Below are 19749 nucleotides of genomic sequence, written 5' to 3' on the forward strand. Positions count from 1 at the left end.
CCCCAATCAATTAAAGTGTGAATGGTGTGAAAATCTGATCCAAACACCCTAGTGGATTTTGTTGTGTCTGTGGCACCTTTTCTTTCTTTTTCCAAAAGTTTGAGAAGCTCTCTTGCTGCCACAGGGGTGCTGTGACCCGGATTCGAACTGGGGTTGCTGTGGCCACAACGCAGAGTACTCACCACCATACGATCACAGCTTGAAAGGGTACGTGTACCCAGCTTTAGATATGTGCTCAGTTTCTGCAGTTAAATCAGTGAACACGGTGTGAGGTTGGAAGAAGTGTGTGCGGAGGTGTGCCGCCCCTGTTGTCAGGTAAGGGCATTTGCCTCGAATGAGATGACAACTGACAGGTCATTTTCACAGCTCGCAGGGAATTGCACGCTGCAATCTAAAGGATTATGTAACAACCTTGAGATACCTGATTTTGCATCTGTATTAGGGATCAAAGTAAAACAGACCAGAGTGTCTACAATAAAAGAGCGTGAATGTACGAAATACGAAATAGATTAAATCGCTTTGCAGAGCATATAAGCGGGTAAACTAAATATATAAACTAAATAAGTGCAATTAATTGAAGCAGAAATTTAGTCCTGAAATAACAACATGAAGATGTTTGTGTTGTTTATTTAGGACGATAAAAACAGGAAGGTGCCAGTAGATGTGGTAATTGTTGCCTCAGATACATAGTTGTGAATAGCAACTCTGTCATTTAGCCTTGGAATGTCATCAAAGACATGTGATGTCACTGAGGATGTCACAAAGACTTATGGAGGGTATACATAGCACTCCTTAAAGTTGGGATTTTTTTTATTCACTTTATTAACAGAAATAGGGAAATCATTCTGCCACAGGAACATGAAAACATCATGACCTAAGTAGGTCAGTCTTGGAGTATAGAGGAGAAACATTTCTGATGTTACTGCACTGTGTGTGACAGTGCTGATCCTGGCTCCCAGGGGGCCCTAAGCAGGAATCGTGGCCGCCGGCAATTTGGGCCAATTTGGGCACGATTTGGGCCGATTTGGACTGATTTTGGCCAGTGTTTGGCCAGTGTTTTTTTCAAAACTAAAAGTCCATTATGACCCTGATGTGAGTTGAACACATAACCTTCTGATCTGGAGTCAGACGCCCTACCATTGCGCCACAGAGCCTTTTCTGATATCCTCTGAGGTTGTACACCAATCTAATCATAGCGGACACACCTTCCAAACCAAATAACTTCCGTCTTGTTTTCATGAAGCTTCATCCATGTTTTAAAGTCCCTGAGACAGTCCATCAAGGGGTTCAGTGGGTTACTATGATCCACCTTAATGGACAAATACATCTGGACAACTTCAGAAATTTAGCGGTAAGACATTTTTTACTCAGTGACAAAAGACAGCACAAGTAAGATGTTAAATGAAGACAGTATAGGGATTAAAACAGAGTCTCTATCAGCAGTTACCAATCTGAAATGATGTTCATACTGATGACTGTCAGAAACACAATGTGCACCTTACCTTCTGATAGAGATGATGCAGGTTCTCTGTCTTGGGGCTCGTCCGTTGCAACGTTTAAGGACCAAATCCCAGTGCTGACAAATGTCCTCATCTTACCATTAACTCTTGTTTGGACCAGACTAGTGGAGTTTCTATGTTGGACCAGGTAGTCTCAGGTGTTATTAATCTTCTCCAAGGCAGTGGAATGATGTACATTTATTTACGTATCTATTTATTTGCCATCTCCTATTCTGAAACAACCATAAGTGCCATTGTTGATCAAACCTTTTATTGTTGTATCAAAAACGAATTGAAGCACAATAAAGAATATATGTCAAGAACTGGATACGTATCTGTGCGTGTTCAGCAGTTTTTTCTATGTAGAGAAAAATAGATGTAAAATATATGAGATGTTCTACATTTGGAGCTTTGTTCATTTATTTATTTTTAATTACATCCAGTGTTTGAACAAGGTGTGACTGACTTATCTTATACATATTGTCACAATCAAGAAGAGGCAGCAACCATCTGACGGATGCACAAAAAATAAAGACAATTGAAGGAGAAAAATAGACATTTCTTCCCTGACTGGGAATTGAACCCCGACCGTGGTGGTGAAAACACCAAATCCTAGCCATTAGACCATCAGGGACACACGTGACATCCTCTTGAAGGGATTTCTGCGTCGTGCATTATATCAGTCCAGTGTTCTGTTGTGTTCTCCTCCCAATCTATACCTTAAAGCACCTCCGGTACTGGCAACCACAGCAGAACCGCAGCAGAACCGTGGTGTGTGCATCCCTGGCACCCGCTCACGTCAAACTTACCGAAGCTTTTCCAACGCAGCAGGCCCAGTATTTGGGCCTCTGCCGGTAAGTTTTGATAGAACTTTTAACTTCTATCGTGTGTACACCGCAACTGTCTGAGTCTTCTCTCCGCTGTGGGCTCCTCTTGGAGCCCTCGCGAGTAAGTTTTGCTCTGCACCACCGGCTAAAGCAACAACTAGTTAGCTGCTCACTATACCACTCTACCATTACTCCTTTACTGGTCACCGCCGTTTTCTGTCCTCAGCCACCACCACCTCCACCCCAACAAGCTTACCTGCTGGATGTAGCATGCTGTGGCTAATCCTGTGGATACTTCCGGGGTGCTCATCGCTCCTCTCTACCCGGACACTCGGTTCCTCGACGCTAGCTAACGTTAGCCTCCTGCTACCGCTCTCCACCCGGACCACGCCGCCTCTCCACTCCGCCTCGTACCACCACTACCACCCGCGTCTGACATCTGGTCCACTCTGGCAAAACCATCCTCGCTCAGGCCGCATGTTTTCATACAACTTCACGTCGCCAAACTCCATTCCTTCCTTCTGGCCCTCCTGCCGTCCCGCAACTTTTACATTACGTCATCACAACAAACACCATGTGAATCTGTCCAATCTCCGTCCACTTCCTCAGTTCTCTCAGCCAGTCACAAAGCAACACCACCTGAAACTGGCTCTGTTCAACACCCGCTCACTCAACAACAAAAGCCTGCTACTGAATTAATTTATAACGGACAATAATCTTGATTTCCTCTGTCTAACAGAAACCTGGCACAAACCCCTGGACTATTTCTCTCTAAATCAGACCACTCCCCCCAACTTCACCTACATTGAAAAAACTTGCGCTGAGGGGAGGGGGCGTGGTGTTGCAGCAATATACAGAGAGGACATTAAAACAACCTCCATCCCCAAAATGGAAAATTTCAGGTCCGGCATTCGGGCCCCGTACAGGACTAAAACTAAGAATGGTTTCAATGAATACCATCTAATCACAGAAAACTAAAATGTTTGGTAACACTTTACAATAAGGGTCCCTTAATTAACGTTAGTTAATGCATTATTAAGCATTAATTAACAGTTTAATAATAGTTAAATAACCATTATTATGTATTACTTAACATTAATTAGCATATTAGTTAATGCATTAATAAACAGTTAGTTAATGCATTATTAAGCATTAATTAACAGCGTACTAATAGTTAAATAACCATTATTATGTATTACTTAACATTAATTAATGATTAGTAGATGTATTAGGTAGCTGTTACTTAATGCATATTCACTCCAAATAAACACCATTAGTAAATGATTACTAGGGACATTATTAACGTTTTACTTATGTATTAACTAATGTATTACTTAATACTAAGTAATGCATACATAAGGATAAATAATTACATCATGTAAGGTTTATTAATGCTTACTAATGTATTAATTAACTCTGAGCAGTAGGCATTAATTAACTGTTTATTAATGCATTAACTAATATGCTAATTAATGTTAAGTAATACATAATAATGGTTATTTAACTATTATTACACTGTTAATTAATGCTTAATAATGCATTAACTAACTGTTTATTAATGCATTAACTAATATGCTAATTAATGTTAAGTAATACATAATAATGGTTATTTAACTATTATTACACTGTTAATTAATGCTTAATAATGCATTAACTAATATGCTAATTAATGTTAAGTAATACATAATAATGGTTATTTAACTATTATTAAACTGTTAATTAATGCTTAATAATGCATTAACTAACGTTAATTAAGGGACCCTTATTGTAAAGTGTTACCAAATGTTTAGTCACATGTTGTCCTTCAACTGTCTGGGTGGTGTCCAGAGGAGTCCAGACGGAAAACTGGTTTCTCTGAAACACTGATAAAACCTCACATTAAAGACACTTTTCGATTATTATTCTTATTTACTAGCATCTGAAGCCCAGCTAGCTCAGTCGGTAGAGCATGAGACTCTTAATCTCAGGGTCGTCGGTTCGAGTCCCACGTTGGGCGCTGAAGTCACATTTATGAAGTTTGTTTGAAGTGTAGAGTCCAGGTTGAAGGCTAGCAGAAAGGAATCACCTCCACTGCTGTTCTGGTCACTGAGATGGATTTTACACGTTGAGACTGATGACATCATCAATGACATCACATGTCTGATGACATTCCAGGGTTAGATTAAATAATTCTTAATTATGACAATGTTAGTATAGTGGGCAGTATCTGGGCCTGGGGTTCGATTCCCCGATGGAGAGACCAGCTATTTGGTACAATGGACATACATGACTGATACAAGTGAACAAAGGTCAATAGGATGAAAATGACTCCTCCACACACCAGTTGCTGTTGGCCTGCTAAAAAAGCTTTAATTGATGAAGTTCTTCTAAGATGAAACTGTGGATGTTCTGTTCACTTGTCAGTCCTGATCCAGAGGTCCAGCTTGTTAGACTCAGACCAGAGACCTTTTGCATTTGCGACGAACCAAATAACCACTACACTACAGAAACTGTGCAGCAGGTTATTGATCATGATTCAATTCATTCAATCATTTAGTTTCTATTCCCCCTTAATCTTATACAAAACCATCTAGACAGGTATGTAGAGACATAGATAGTAGGACATTTTGCACTAGCTAGCTATAGGCTAGCGTTAGGAGCATAGCAACCTGATAACCGCCAGGTCTACACAGATTTTGACGTAGTCAAGCTGAACTTGAGATGCGCTCCAATTGTCTCATAATGCCAAGTGGACGAGAGTAGGTGACATCATCACCAGGTAGTTGGCTTCCAACTGCACCAACTCCTAAAAAATGGACACCTCTGAAATAGCCAATTTGTGAGCATCTACAATTGCGAAAAACTAGAAAATCACAAGTTTAGTCACATGTTGTCCTTCAACTGTCTGGGTGGTGTCCAGAGGAGTCCAGACGGAAAACTGGTTTCTCTGAAACACTGATAAAACCTCACATTAAAGACACTTTTCGATTATTATTCTTATTTTTTTAGCATCTGAAGCCCGGCTAGCTCAGTCGGTAGAGCATGAGACTCTTAATCTCAGGGTCGTGGGTTCGAGCCCCACGTTGGGCGCTGAAGTCACATTTATGAAGTTTGTTTGAAGTGTAGAGTCCAGGTTGAAGGCTAGCAGAACTGCTGTTCTGGTCACTGAGATGGATTTTACTGGCTGAGAATGGTGACATCATCAATGACATCACATGTCTGATGACATTCCAGGGTTAGATTAAATAATTCTTAATTATGACAATGGCCGGGTTTCCCAGATCAGTTAAGTAGTTCTTAACAGCGAAAGACTTCTTTCAAACCTTCTTAAGGAGCCTGTGAAAGAAAATCGCGTTTCCCAGAGTCGCTCTTAGCTTAAGTATCTCTTTCATTAAGAAGGAAATGAAAGATGCTGCTGACCCAGTCTTTACAACCATCTTAGTGAACAAAGACTCACAGATCCAGCCGCGTCAGGCAAATCAATATTACACCAAGTAATGAAATATTAAAACAATGCACCCCGCACAAATTTTGATCTATTTTATACTTTAGATTTATATTGTTTAGCATTTATTGGTGACAGCAAAGGGGGGAAAAAAAGAAAAATAAGGAATAACAAGTGTGTTCCTGTATATCAGGGGTCGGCAACCCGCGGCTCTAGAGCCGCATGCGGCTCTTTAGCGCCGCCCTAGTGGCTCCTGGAGCTTTTTCAAAAATGTTTGACCTTTTTTTTTCCTTTTTTTTCTTCTTTTTATCCTTTTTTTCTTCTTTTTTTTTCCTTTTTTTCTCTTTTTTTCTTCCTTTTTTCCCTTTTTTTCTCTTTTTCTTCTTTTCTTTTTTTCTTCTTTTTTTTCCTTTTTTTCTTTTTTTTTTTCTTCTTTTTTTCTTCCCTTTTCCTTTCCTTTTTAATCTCGACATTCCGACTTTTTTCTCGACATTTCGACTAATTTCACGAAATTTTTACTATTTCCTCGACATTTTGACTTTTTTCAAGAGATTTTACTTTTTTTTCGAAATTGTACTTCAACATTAATCTCGACATTTCGACTTTTTTTCCTTGAAATTTCGACTTTTTTCTCGACATTTCGACTTTTGTGCATAATGCAGTGCATAATGAAAAAAAAATCTTCCCCCAGTTATAACTAATATAGAAACATGCAGCATGTGTTGCCTTCATTCTAAGGCTTATACAAGACTTTTCATTTTTTGCGGCTCCAGACATATTTGTTTTTTGTGTTTTTGGTCCAATATGGCTCTTTCAACATTTTGGGTTGCCGACCCCTGCTGTATATGCTTTATGCATTACGCACAAATAAAACGATCATCATGAATATCATTTATTTGATAATTTGGCTGCTATACAGCATGTTCTCGCTGCAAATCAACCGCGTCACCGTGCGCGAAGCAGAACTGTTTATATGAACGCATTGGTGCGTCAGCACTTCAATCCCCTGGACGTGTGTCGGACCGGGCTGTCCAGGCAGCCGTGACACCGATCCTCCTGCCCGAGCCCGAGCCCGAGCACCTACATGTGTGATGACAGGGAAGCAGCAGCTGAAGAACGGAATCCTTTGATGAATCGTTCATTACAGTCTCAAATATAATCAATGGTGTCGGTTTATATTAAAGAATCTTTTTGCCCAGAAGAAAAAAGAGCGAAGACAACGACCCATAACTATTTTCTTCTCTTGAAAAACCCCACCTGCACCGCGGGGTTTAGGATAAAAAGACGCTACAGAGTCGGGATGCAGCATCAGAAGAAGAGCAGTGGAATACGTGCGAGGCGGTGCTGATCTCCGCAATTAGAAGCCGTCTATAATTGTAAAAAGAATTTCACTTATCACGGGTTCTTTTTGGAACATAACCCCTGCGAAAAACCAGGGATTGCTGTAATTCCACGTTGCGATTTGCGAAACTCGCCTTCTCTTGGCTCATGTTTTTGAACGCACACACACGTTTCCTCCCGGTCTCTGCGTGTGGGGAAAAAAGCCTCACTGTAGCCAGAAATAACGGAGTAACGCACCGTTTGGATGAAAAAGGGTCATTGAATTATATTTATCATCTTAATTTTTCATTATAACGCACAGGCAGCAGGGAATTAATGCGTTAGGTAGCAGTGCTGCATGTGAAAATGCGCTGATAGTGATCGGTGATCGATTTGCCTGGCATCGATTGATTTGGTTTCAGAACCGGACAGCTGCTCCAAAGAGCTTCTGAAAGAGCGAAACTAAAGGACGGTGTTAAGAAGTCATCTGGGAAACACCCGTATCTTAGGGTTCTCTCTTAAGTGAAACCTTCTTTGAACCTCTCTTAAGTCCTTAAGAGAGGTCGGATCTGGGAAACCCGGCCAATATTAGTATAGTGGGCAGTATCTGGGCCTGGGGTTCGATTCCCCGATGGAGAGACCAGCTATTTGGTACAATGGACATACATGACTGATACAAGTGAACAAAGGTCAATAGGATGAAAATGACTCCTCCACACACCAGTTGCCGTTGGCCTGCTAAAAAAGCTTTAATTGAAGTTCTTCTAAGATAAAACTGTGGATGTTCTGTTCACTCGTCAGTCCTGATCCAGAGGTCCAGCTTGTTAGACTCAGACCAGAGACCTTTTGCATTTGCGACGAACCAAATAACCACTACACTACAGAAACTGTGCAGCAGGTTATTGATCATGATTCAATTCATTCAATCATTTAGTTTCTATTCCCCCTTAATCTTATACAAAACCATCTAGACAGGTATGTAGAGACATAGATAGTAGGACATTTTGCAGTAGCTATCTATAGGCTAGCTTGAGGAGCATAGCAACCTGATAACCGCCAGGTCTACACAGATTTTGACGTAGTCAAGCTGAACTTGAGATGCGCTCCAATTGTCTCATAATGCCAAGTGGACCAGAGTAGGTGACATCATCACCAGGTAGTTGGCTTCCAACTGCACCAACTCCTAAAAAATGGACACCTCCGAAATAACCAATTTGTGAGCATCTACAATTGGGAAAAACTAGAAAATGACAAGTTTAGTCACATGTTCTTCAACTGTCTGGGTGGTGTCCAGAGGAGTCCGGACGGAAAACTGGTTTCTCTGAAACACTCTGATAAAACCTCTAGCTCAGTCGGTAGAGCATGAGACTCTTAATCTCAGGGTCGTGGGTTCGAGCCCCACGTTGGGCGCTGAAGTCACATTTATGAAGTTTGTTTGAAATGTAGAGTCCAGCTTGAAGGCTAGCAGAAAGGAATCACCTCCACTGCTGTTCTGGTCACTGAGATGGATTTTACCCAACGTCTGGATCTGGGCTGAGTGGTGATAGGAGAGGTGTGCTTGGGTAACGTACATAAGCCGACCGTTAACACGTTCAAGTCCCATGTGCTGGATGGCGGTTGCCATTCCATTTTTCAACCTTGTACAAGCTTTATGCACGTCAAGGCACAACCAAGCTTTAACGGGCCTGGCAGATCACCAGAGAGGCATCCTCTTAAAAAGAGACCATAGACTTGGAGAAGATTGATAATTGACATTTGAATGAACAGAGCTCTCTCTTTGTACCCACTCCTGACTGGATCAAAGCTTTCTCAAGAACCCTGGCAGCCAACGACTGTTCACTGATGACCAATAATCACCTCAATATTCATGAGGGCTGGTAAATGTGATGAGTTAAGTCTGCTTTCTACTGCTTAGGAAATGTCACATGAAGAACTTACTACACTGAGAAACATTGTAATTGTTGACAAACAGTTTCCTCCCTAACAGAGGAGAGGACTTTATCCAACCGTGTGGAAAACCCAGAAATTGGATACTTTTTTTCCACAAAGTACATGGTTTTAAACATTACAGGAGTTACATCCTTACCTTTGTCTTCATGAGTTTAAAGGCTCTGCTGGGATTTGAACCCAGGATCTCCTGTTTACAAGACAGATGCTTTGACCAACTAAGCCACAGGGCCCTCAACACACGTCTTCAACTTGTTATAAAAACCCTGTTGACACAACAAGTTCATTCTACCTCTGGAGCAGCTTTATTTCACCTCACTGTGATATATTTAGTACACAAACCTGTTCCACTACTGCCCTGGCTTTATGTGAAGTAACAGAGCTATGAAGGATGGTAACTTTTATACTTACCATATATGGTTACCTGCCTCCTAAGCGGTGATTGATTTATCTGAATGTTGGACAGTTCACCCAGGGTACAAAAGTAGCCAGGACCAACTCTGAATTGTGCACGTTACCAAATGTAGCAACAGCGCCCTCTGCTGTTGTTCTTCTTCCTTAATCTTATACAAAAACATCTAAACAGGTATGAGACATTTAAAATTGCTGGTTCAAACACTTGTAGAAATGGTCTTCATGGCTGTTGTGCTTCAACATTTGTTGTGTTATTTTCTTGTTATTCTTATTTTATTCATGTAAAAATGTGCTTTATAAAACAGAGCTGATCAGGCAGTTTTCATTCACCATAAAGTTTAAAGATTATTTACATTGAGTGTGGGTGCATTGCCTACAAATTGTTCAACTGGTCCAGATGAAGCTGATATGCTGCACCTGGGCAGCAGAGGGAGGAGCTGAAGGGAGCCTGACTGAGCGTCCTGGGTGTGTTCAAAACACCCACTACGTTTGGAAACATTTGCACCGTTACAACGTTGTGGATAACGTTGGCTTTCGGTGGAAGATTCATACTTCACCCTAACCTCTCGGTCACCTCAGAGGAGCAACTTGTGGACCACATGGCCTAATGGACAAGGCGTCTGACTTCGGATCAGAAGATTGAGGGTTCGAGTCCCTCTGTGGTTATAGAGCCTACAGATAGTTAGATCTGGTCTCCTAACTGGCATTCATTCTTTAGAGGACAGTTTGGTTTAGCTACCCTCACGGAGGGTACGGAGTTTAATAATACACACAATATTTCATCATTTAAAATCATCTAAAACATTCAGGATGAAAGGAAAAATTAGGAACGCGAGATAGGGGAGTTCAATAATACAAACAATATTTTATTATTTAAAAAAGGCACATTGGTTGGGGCAATATAACAAAAAAGGAGCCCAATTAAAGAAAGGGGAAAGGGTTTACGGACTACGCCTTACCGGCTGATCTCTCGGCATGAAAGAGAAGCAAGATGTAGGTTTTCAGCATTCACACATCATGCCAATGTTGGTGTTCAGGTAAAGCATTGTACTACAGTCTTGAAACTTTTCTACTTAGAGGATAAAATCCACAAATTGCATAAATCTCTGGGGCTCGTCCGGGAATTGAACCCGGGACCTCTCGCACCCAAAGTGAGAATCATACTACTAGACCAACGAGCCACAAAACACATATCCGGCAAACAAAAAATCACGGTCACATCATACCTGTCTAGATGTTTTTTTATAACATTAAGGGGGAATAGAAATAGAAACTGAATGATGATCAATAACCTGTTGCACAGTTTCTGTAGTTTAGTGGCTATCGTGTTTGTCTCACATGAAAAAGGTCCTTGTCTGGCTGAACTTCTGGATCAGGACCTCTCAGTGAACAGAGCATATCATCCACTGGAAGATTTACAGCACGGTTTTGTATTAGAAGAACTTCATCAATGACAGCTTTTTTAGCAGGAAAAGCACAACTGCCTATGGTGTGTGGAAGAGTGATTTTTATCTTATTGACCATTGTTCATATGTATCAGTCATGTATATCCAAAACAGACTTTCTCCCCGTCGGGGTATCGAACCCCGGTCTTCTGCGTGACAGACAGAGATACTGTCCACTATACTAAAGACACCATAATGCGATCATCTTGTCATAAGTGCATGCAGCTTGCTCAGTGCCAGTATGGGATCCGTTTTAAAAGTTTATTATCACCTCTCCAGAAGGAAACTAAGGTTCGTTCACTCAGGGAGGGAGATAGGAGAAGAAGTTCAATAATACACACAATATTTCATCATTTAAAATAGGCACATGGGTTGGTGAAATAACACAAAAAAAGGGAGCCCAACTAAAGAAAGGGGAAAGGGTTTATTGACTACGGCTTACCAGCTGATCTCTTGGCATGAGAGAGGAGCAAGATGTGGGTTTTCAGCATTCACACATTGCCTGGAATTAAAACTATGGTTGAATTAACTCTGATCATCCTGCATTTTCATCCGTCTCGCAGAGCTGGACCACTGATCAACCATCACTAGCTCCAGAACAAGGACTGGAACAGATCGGTAGTGAGGAAGAAGAGGAGAAGCACCAAAAAACCAGAGTTTTGAAGAGATTTACCACCACCGATGTAGATGCAGAAGGAGTCCTACCGGGCTATGTTGGCCGGTGGGACTCCTGATGCAGTAGATGGGTACCGGCAGGCCAAGCGAGCCGCGGCTCGGGCAGTCCTGGAGGCAAAAATTCGGGTCTGGGAGGAGTTCGGGGAGGCCATGGAGGAAGACTTTCGGTCGGCCTCGAGGAAATTCTGGAGGACCGTTCGGCGCCTCAGACGGGGGAAGCAGTACTCTGCCGGCACCGTTTATGGTGCTGGTGGGGAGCTGTTGACCTCGACTGGGGACATCGTCGGACGGTGGAAGGAATACTTTGAGGATCTCCTCAACCCGACTGACATGCCTTCCACTGAGGAAGCAGAGGGTGAGGACTCTGGGGCGTGCTCATCCATCACCCAAGCCGAGGTCACCGAGGTGGTTCGTAAGCTCCTCGGTGGCACCGGGGGTGGATGAGATTCACCCTGAGTACCTCAAGTCTCTGGATGTCGTAGGGCTGTCTTGGTTGACACGCCTCTGCGACATTGCATGGAGGAAGGGGACAGTGGAGTGGCAAACCGGGGTGGTGGTCCCTCTGTTTAAAAAGGGGGACCGGAGAGTGTGCTCCAACTACAGGGGGATCACACTTCTCAGCCTCCCCGGGAAAGTCTACACCAGGGTACTGGAGAGGAGATTACGGCCGATAGTTGAACCTCGGATTCAGGAAGAACAACATGGTTTTCGTCCCGGTCGTGGAACACTGGACCAGCTCTATACCCTCCGCAGGGTGCTCGAGGGTTCATGGGAATTTGCCCAACCAGTCTACATGTGCTTTGTGGATCTGGAGAAGGCATTTGACCGTGTCCCTCGTGCACACACATATTTTTAACCTAATTTTTTAAAATGTTGTTCTTAAATCATTTTGAATTGTACATGAAATTGGGTTTACAAATAAACTTGCCTTGTGTCTCCTGATAAAGAAATGAAATTCCTTTTGTTTAAAGATTATCTTTTGTTCTTCCTTTCATCAAGGCAGGTTATCGTGCAGATTTGAATAATTCCAGGTACATATCAAAGTGTTCTGTTGCAGCTAAAGTTTGTCTGGTTGGTGAACTCTTGAGGATGGATTAAACAAAACTGAAAGTTCATTATGACCCTGATGTGAGTTGAACACATAACCTTCTGATCTGGAGTCAGACGCGCTACCATTGCGCCACAGAGCCTTTTCTGACATTTCAGAGGTTGTTTAATTAACACAAATCTAATCATAGAGGACAAACTATAGAAACATGATTTGGAAGTAGATCAAAATGAAAAAATAAAATCAGAAAATCACATTGGCTGATTTTTAAAGAATGTATGTGCAAATTATAGTTGAAAATAAGTATTTGATCAATAACAAAAGTTAATCTCAATACTTTGTTAAACGCCCTTTGTTGGTCCGTGGCACCATTTCTTTCTTTTTCCAAAAGTTTGAGAAGCACTCTAGCTGGCACAGGGGTGCTGTGACCCGGATTTGAACCGGGGTTGCTGCGGCCACAACGCAGAGTACTCACCGCTATACGATCACAGCTTGAAAGGTGATGAAATAGAGTCCTGAGGGGTATTCCAGGAAGCGGGTTTAGTGAAAATCCTGACTTTGTTAAGCCTGAGATGAGGGAAATCCAGAGTTTTCAGTTCCTGAAAACGAGTTAACTCAAACTCTGAGTCAGTTACTACGGCAACGGAGCCTCTGAACCTAACCTGCTCGCTAGCAGGTTTACTTCAATAAAGCCTGAGTTTCTCTCCGTCTCCTCCCTCAGTGGCGTCAATTCAGCCAATTGGCCTTTACGCAATACACATCCGTGTTCTGCACCACGGACAGCAAGAGCAGAGTTAGAGAACGTATTTTATTCACTATGTCAGTGCAACAATAACACAGGGACATCCGAGTTTAACTTCAAACAGTTAAAGTCCAAATGCAAAAAGGAGAGGGAGGGAGCAGAAAACAGAAAGAGAGAGAGAGTAAAAATATTTCCCTTAAACAGATTTATAAGAGGGTAGGGTGATTTGATATCTTAGCTTAAAATGAACTTGCATAATTAATCCATCAGTGGCTAACAGCCTCGTTAATATCTTCTGCTGCTGGGGAAACATTGGACCCATCACTTGCCTTCTTTCTTTTTTTTTTTTTTTTTTTTTTTTTTTTTTTTTTTTTAAATTGCGTGGTTGTCTGCTTCCTTTTCATTTTTATAAGTTAATAACACTGCAGAGCTAAAAACCAGATTGATAGCGACCACTGTCGTCAGGGATGCTGGGACATCACATTTCCAGATATGAGGGGGGTACAAGTGTTGGGAAAGATAACACCTAGTGAAATCCATCATGTTGTTCTGATATGCATTTGTAGTTATTTTATATGTATTAAGTAATAGAATAAATCAATACAAATAGACACAGAGTAATTCCATAAATGTATAAAAACAATAAAAAAAACCTTTACATTTTCCCCTGAAGCCGAGGTGTGGCGGCTGCCCCTGATCTAAATGACAATACAATTTCATTCAATACCATTCCGTTTTCATCTGTAATACTATAAGACAGTGTGCTTAAATGTTAAATGAATACTGCATTCAAACTTACACATTGACTGCAGCAACTTTCTCCCACGCCAATTCTCTCCTTTGCTGCTGCAGCTGTTTTTTTTGTTTTTCAGAAATCTGCTCTCATACTCTCCATACGCACGTATTAACACTTATAACTCCAGTGGTGTGAAGTATGTGGATCTTCAGATGTAAACTAATGTTTCCTCAAAGGGATTTTGTAAATTGAAATGTTAAATAAAGTTTAAAAAAAAAAAAAAGAAAACGTCTGTGGATCTTTTGTTGTCGCCGGTTGCCATGGTGAATCCTTGTATCAGGGCTCTACTGATGATGGCTTTTTAACTCGCGGTGGGTTGCCTACCGCCCTCTTCTCCCCTCTATGGGGTTGCTGGTGGCCTGGGTTCTTCCATGTCGGCCTCTGGTCTCGCGGGTGGCGGGGTTGCTCCCCCCCCTTCCCCCACTATAGATACACTTCAGGTGGAGCTTTGTTTGGTTAATTACGCACGCACGCACTCAGTCAGTCATGTCACACACACACACACACACACACACACACACACACACACACACACACACACACACACACACACACACACACACACACACACACACACACACACACACACACACACACACACACACACACACACACACACACACACACCACTACATGACGCCAGTCAACAACAGACAATCCCCCCCCTTCACATTGCCTTTTCCTTCCATCACATACTGACATTGCCCCATCTGTTATCCCTGTTATATCAAACCGTCTCTGTAATATTAGGCACCAACATCATGTGGGCCAACTCCAAAACAGATATCTCCTACCGCTCACTCAGGCTCCCTTCATTGGGAGTGCTGTTGGTCCAAAACTCTTTAAATTTGCACTCCAAAATGCTCGTTCTATTAATAATAAATCATTCATTTGGAATGATATTTTCAGTTCTAAAGATCTAGACTTCTTGTTCCTCACAGAGACGTGGCAGAAACCTGACGATTACACATCCCTGATTGAACTATGCCCTACAGGCTGCTCTTTCATCTGTGCCCCCAGAGACACGGGTCAAGCTGGGGGAGGCCTAGCAGTGGTCCACAAGGACTGTTTCTTTGCCCGGACAGTGAGCACTGGTTCTTTCTCCTCCTTTGAACTGTTAATGGCCAAAGTAGGACGATCGGATCATTTTTATTGTGCCCTAATTTACCGCCCTCCAGGTTTTAATGGTTCATTTTTATCTGAGTTTAGTGATTTTTTAACTTCTATCATCAAATTTGAGCGAGTCCTTTTGCTTGGTGATTTTAATTTACATACCAATGACACTACCAACAATTTTGCCGTCAATTTCCTAAATATTACAGAAGCCTTTAATTTTAGTCAACATGTGTCAGGTCCCACACATATTGGGGGAAACACCCTGGACCTTGTCTTCTCTTTAGGATTAGATATTGATTGTGTATCTACTGAGGAACTCTCTGTAAGTGACCATTATTTCATTTCTTTTAATTTGTCTTTTAATTCCAACTGCATAATCGGCAAGAGAGAGAAACTCTCGCGCTTTTTAAATGAGTCCTCAACTCAGGAATTTGCTGCCGCATTTGACAGCAGTTTGGTTTTAGAACAATCCGGTCAAACCGATACTGCAGGTCTAGTCGACTCTTTCAATGCACAGTGTGTGGCTATTTTAGACCGGACTGCCCCTATAAAGTCCAGATCCGTCCCTTCTGTAAATGTATGTCCTTGGCTAAACGAAGTCACTCGCTGCTCTAAACGGAAATGTAGAAAGGCAGAACGCAAATGGAAAGCTACCAAGGTCCAGGCTGACCGAATACATTTAAACGAACTCCTATGTGAGTATAACAACTTAGTCAAGGATGCACGGGCTTCATATTTTGCTAACATCATCGCATCCAGCAAGAGAAATCCCCAAATTCTGTTCAACACCATAAATACTATTGTCAGCCCTGCCCCTCCGATTGTCCCAGTCTTTTCAAACAATGACTGTAGCGACTTCCTCAAGTTTTTTATTGACAAGGTGGAGAGAGTCAGATCCAGCATTGTGCCCTCCTCCTCCCCGCTCTCCTCATGTCCCATTAGACAACCAACCATCCACAGTTTTTCCCAGATTTCCCTGCAAGATTTGACTGTTCTCATAAGGTCCATGAAATCCTCTTCTTGTCCATTAGACATCCTGCCCACATCCATGTTAAAGGATACTTTTAATTCAGTAGGCCCATGTATATTATCAATCATTAACTCCTCACTGTCATCCGGCTGTGTTCCACCCAACTTTAAACAGGCAATAATTCAACCACTTCTTAAAAAAACAAACCTGGACCCATCAACACTGTCAAATTACAGACCAATTTCTAAACTGTCTTTCATCTCCAAACTCCTAGAAAAAACAGTGGCCAGTCAACTCACCAACATATTGGAACAACACAGCATCTGTGATGAATTTCAATCAGGTTTCCGCCAAAAACACTCCACAGAAACTGCCCTTCTAAGGGTCACCAATGACATCATGATGTCCTCTGATAGCGGTGACTCCTCCATCCTGGTGCTATTGGACCTTAGCGCGGCCTTTGATACCGTGGACCATCACATCTTGGTCGACAGGCTAAATAAATGGGTGGGAATCACTGGGAGTGCCCTAGATTGGTTTCATTCCTATTTAACTGATAGAAGCTTCTCGGTGGCTGTTGGCCCCTACTCCTCCGAATCCACAACCCTAACATGTGGCGTTCCTCAAGGATCCGTGCTAGGTCCACTCCTGTTTGCCTTATACATGCTTCCTCTCAAAACCATTATCAACACTTATGAGGGAATCTCCTATCACTGTTACGCCGATGACATTCAATTATACTGCTCTTTCAAACCGGATAACATGGACATTATGATCACCAAACTCCATGATTGCATCTCTGCCATTAAGAACTGGATGGCTGCCAACTTTCTGCAACTAAATCCAGATAAAACTGAGGTTTTAATTATTGCCCAAAGTAAGATTGCTGCAGACATTGCAGATCGTCTAGGATCATTAAAACAGAATATTTGTTCCAACCCCAGAAACCTTGGTGTTATTCTGGATCAGTCCCTGCTTTTAGATAAACATATTCATTCCCTATCTCGCACTTGCTTTTATCACCTCCGTAATATCACCAAACTAAGATCAGTTGTATCGCACCAGGAGTTAGAAACCATTATCCACGCATTTGTATCATCACGACTTGACTACTGTAATTCCCTTTTCACCTGTCTGTCCAAAACCTCATTGGATTGCCTCCAATTGGTTCAGAACACAGCTGCTAGAATACTCACCAGGTCTAGGAGATCATGTCATATTACACCCGTCCTCGCCTCTCTACACTGGCTCCCAGTTCAATACAGAATACGTTTTAAAATATTAGTTATTACTCATCGAGCCCTCCATGGCCAGGCACCAAATTATCTGTCTGACCTGCTAACGCCATATGTTCCCATAAGGTCACTGAGATCCTCTTCCCAGGCTCTGTTGGTTGTCCCTCGGACAAAGTTAATAACCAAAGGTGATCGAGCATTTGCATGTTTTGCCCCCAGGGTATGGAACGAGCTCCCCTTCCACTTAAGAACAGTTGATTCTGTGGACATTTTTAAACGACTGCTAAAAACTCATCTTTTTAGAAAGGCTTTTCCACAGCTGGAATGATTAATTGTTGTGTGTTGATTGTTAACTCCATATTGTCTATTCTATTTGTTGTCTTATTTTATTAGAAATATTGGTTCCTGAATTGTTTTATTGATCATAATTGACTTGTTTTATTTTGTTCTTGTTAAAGCACTTTGTGACTGTCAATGGCCGGGTTTCCCAGATCCAACCTCTCTTAAGGATTTAAGAGAGGTTCAAAGAAGGTTTCACTTAAGAGAGAACCCTAAGATACGGGTGTTTCCCAGATGACTTCTTAACACCGTCCTTTAGTTTCGCTCTTTCAGAAGCTCTTTGGAGCAGCTGTCCGATTCTGAAACCAAATGAATCGATGCCAGGCAAATCGATCACCGATCACTATCAGCGCATTTTCACACGCAGCACTGCTGCCTAACGCACTAATTCACTGCTGCCTGTGCGTTATAATAAAAAATTAAGATGATAAATATAATTCAATGACCCTTTTTCATCCAAACGGTGCGTTACTCCGTTATTTCTGGCTACAGTGAGGCTTTTTTCCCCACACGCAGAAACCGGGAGGAAACGGGGTGGGCGTTTGTGTGCGTTCAAAAACATGAGCCAAGAGAAGGCGAGTTTCGCAAATCGCAACGTGGAATTACAGCAATCCCTGGTTTTTCGCAGGGGTTATGTTCCAAAAAGAACCCGTGATAAGTGAAATTCTTTTTACAATTATAGAGCGCTTCAGATTGCAGAGATCGGCCCCGCCTCGCACGTATTCCTCCTCTTCTGAGACCCTGCATCCCGACTCGCGCTGCAGCGTCTTTTTATCCTAAACCCCGCGGTGCAGGTTTTTTCAAGAGAAGAAAATAGTTATGGGTCGTTATCTTCGCTCTTTTTTCTTCTGGGCAAAAAGATTCTTTAATATAAACCGACACCATTGATTATATTTGAGACTGTAATGAACGATTCATCAAAGGCTCCTGTTCTTCAGCTGCTGCTTCCCTGTCATCACACGTAGAGGTGCTCGGGCTCGGGCACGGCGCAGGTGTCCCGGTCTGACAGCCCGGTCCGACACGTCCAGGGGACTGAAGTGCTGACGCACGAATGCGTTCATATAAAGTTCTGCTTCGCGCACGGTGACGCGGTTGATTTGCAGCGAGAACATGCTGTATAGCAGCCAAATTATCAAATAAATGATATTCATGATGATCGTTTTATTTGTGCGTAAAGCATAAAGCATATACAGGAACACACTTGTTATTCCTTATTTTTCTTTTTTTTTTCCTTTGCTGTCACCAATAAATGCTAAACAATATAAATCTAAAGTATAAAATAGATCAAAATTTGTGCGGGGTGCATTGTTTTAATATTTCATTACTTGGTGTAATATTGATTTGCCTGACGCGGCTGGATCTGTGAGTCTTTGTTCACTAAGATGGTTGGAAAGACTGGGTCAGCAGCATCTTTCATTTCCTTCTTAATGAAAGAGATACTTAAGCTAAGAGCAACTCTGGGAAACGCGATTTTCTTTCACAGGCTCCTTAAGAAGGTTTGAAAGAAGTCTTTCGCTGTTAAGAACTACTTAACTGATCTGGGAAACCCGGCCAATGTCTGTGAAAGGTGCTCTATAAATAAACTTTACTCACTCACTCTCTCACACACACACACACACACACACACACACACACACACACACACACACACACACACACACACACACACACACTTTGGTCGGCTCCGTGTCGGTTTTGTGTTTCGTTTGTGGTTTTTGTTGCAGATTTCCAGTGCTTGACGTGTGCTTCCGTGTGCTCCTGCTTCTTGGATTGGCAGTGGATGTCACCCCCTCCTCCCCCCCAAAAAAAAACCTCACTGGGTTTGTATGTGTATGCGTATATATATGTATTAATATGTATATGTATTAAATATAGTAATAATGCACATGCCATGGTATCAACCATTAATGTGTGCAGACAAGGTTAAAAAAAAATATTGTAGTGTATTTGGA

General features: G+C 42.0%; 9 non-coding genes across 9 annotated transcripts; 4 read left to right on the top strand and 5 right to left on the bottom strand.

Moving 5' to 3' along the window:
- Window positions 1–1082: 1082 nt before the first annotated feature.
- Window positions 1083–1154, bottom strand: trnaw-cca (transfer RNA tryptophan (anticodon CCA)). Its single transcript has one exon. It is a non-coding gene; the product is annotated as a tRNA-Trp (tRNA).
- A 3095-nt stretch (window positions 1155–4249) lies between these two features.
- On the top strand, window positions 4250–4322 carry trnak-cuu (transfer RNA lysine (anticodon CUU)). The gene has a single exon. It is a non-coding gene; the product is annotated as a tRNA-Lys (tRNA).
- A 1000-nt stretch (window positions 4323–5322) lies between these two features.
- On the top strand, window positions 5323–5395 carry trnak-cuu (transfer RNA lysine (anticodon CUU)). Its single transcript has one exon. It is a non-coding gene; the product is annotated as a tRNA-Lys (tRNA).
- Window positions 5396–8409: 3014 nt separating this feature from the next.
- Window positions 8410–8480, top strand: trnak-cuu (transfer RNA lysine (anticodon CUU)). Its single transcript has one exon. It is a non-coding gene; the product is annotated as a tRNA-Lys (tRNA).
- A 696-nt stretch (window positions 8481–9176) lies between these two features.
- Window positions 9177–9250, bottom strand: trnat-ugu (transfer RNA threonine (anticodon UGU)). The gene has a single exon. It is a non-coding gene; the product is annotated as a tRNA-Thr (tRNA).
- Window positions 9251–10024: 774 nt separating this feature from the next.
- Window positions 10025–10097, top strand: trnar-ucg (transfer RNA arginine (anticodon UCG)). The gene has a single exon. It is a non-coding gene; the product is annotated as a tRNA-Arg (tRNA).
- Window positions 10098–10540: 443 nt separating this feature from the next.
- trnap-ugg (transfer RNA proline (anticodon UGG)) lies at window positions 10541–10612 on the bottom strand. Its single transcript has one exon. It is a non-coding gene; the product is annotated as a tRNA-Pro (tRNA).
- A 2057-nt stretch (window positions 10613–12669) lies between these two features.
- Window positions 12670–12741, bottom strand: trnaw-cca (transfer RNA tryptophan (anticodon CCA)). The gene has a single exon. It is a non-coding gene; the product is annotated as a tRNA-Trp (tRNA).
- Window positions 12742–13019: 278 nt separating this feature from the next.
- trnah-gug (transfer RNA histidin (anticodon GUG)) lies at window positions 13020–13091 on the bottom strand. The gene has a single exon. It is a non-coding gene; the product is annotated as a tRNA-His (tRNA).
- Between the last annotated feature and the right edge of the window lie 6658 nt (window positions 13092–19749).

The sequence above is a fragment of the Cololabis saira genome, chromosome 10 (genome assembly GCF_033807715.1).
Source record: "Cololabis saira isolate AMF1-May2022 chromosome 10, fColSai1.1, whole genome shotgun sequence".
NCBI classification, from domain to species: Eukaryota; Metazoa; Chordata; class Actinopteri; order Beloniformes; family Belonidae; genus Cololabis; species Cololabis saira.